The following is a 1,145-nucleotide window of genomic DNA, read 5'->3' on the forward strand; positions in this document are numbered from 1 at the left end:
TTCACCATACTTATTCAACCTGTATGCTGAGCAAATAATCTGAGAAGCTGTGTTATATGAAGAAAAACGTGGCATCAGCATTGAAGGAAGACTCATTAACAACCTTCGATATGCAGATGATACAACTTTGCTTGCTGAAAGTGAAGAGGACTTAAAAACATTTACTGATGAGGATCAAAGAGCACAGCCTTCGGTATGGATTACATCTCAATATAAAGAAAACAAAAATCCTCACCACGGGACCAATAAACAACATTCTTATTAACGGAGAAAAGATTGAAGTTTTCAAGGACTTCATTCTTCATGGATCAACTATCAACTCTCACTGAAGCAGCAGTCGAGAAATCAGAAGATGTATTGCATTAGGCAAATATGCTTCACAAGACCTTTTTAAAGTGTTGAAGAGCAAAGATGTCAGCTTGAGGACTAAGGTGCACCTGAACCAAGCCATGGTATTTTCAATAACCTCATATATATGTGAAAGTTGGACAGTGAATAAGGAAGACTGTAGAAGAATTGATGCTTTTGAGTTATGGTGTTGGATGAGAATATTGAAAGTGCCATGGGCTGCCAAAAGAAACAATAAATCAGTTTTGGAAGAAGTGAAGTCAGAGTGCTCCCTGGAGGCGATGATGGCCAAACTTCATCTCTCATACTTTGGACATATTGTGAGGATGACCAGTCACTTGAGAAGGATATCATGTTTGGTATTGTGGAAGGTCAGAGAAAAAGAGGAAGATCCCCCAGGGAGATGTATTGGCAATGTGGCAGCATCAATGGCTCAAGCGTGGCAACAATAGTGAGGTTGGCCCAGGATCAGGCAGTGTTTTGTTCTGCATAAGGTTGCTGTGAGTCAGTAATGACTCGATTGCACATAACAACAACAAAAACCCAACAATGACAGACTACACATTAAAAAGTATGCATGAAGAACCAATACCAGCTGCCATAAACCAGGGAAACAGACAACACCTATAAGAGTTACTCTGAGTTAAGCAATAAAAAGAGTGAGAAGGGAAGACCACATCCTGATCACGTGTTCCTGGAGGCAATCAGAAAACATAAAAAATTACCAAAGTACATACATAATTAATTATTAGGGCCACAGATAAACATTAAACATGTCCAAGAAGCAAAAGCAGATG

This window comes from Chrysochloris asiatica, unplaced genomic scaffold (genome assembly GCF_000296735.1).
Source record: "Chrysochloris asiatica unplaced genomic scaffold, ChrAsi1.0 scaffold00017, whole genome shotgun sequence".
NCBI lineage: Eukaryota > Metazoa > Chordata > Mammalia > Afrosoricida > Chrysochloridae > Chrysochloris > Chrysochloris asiatica.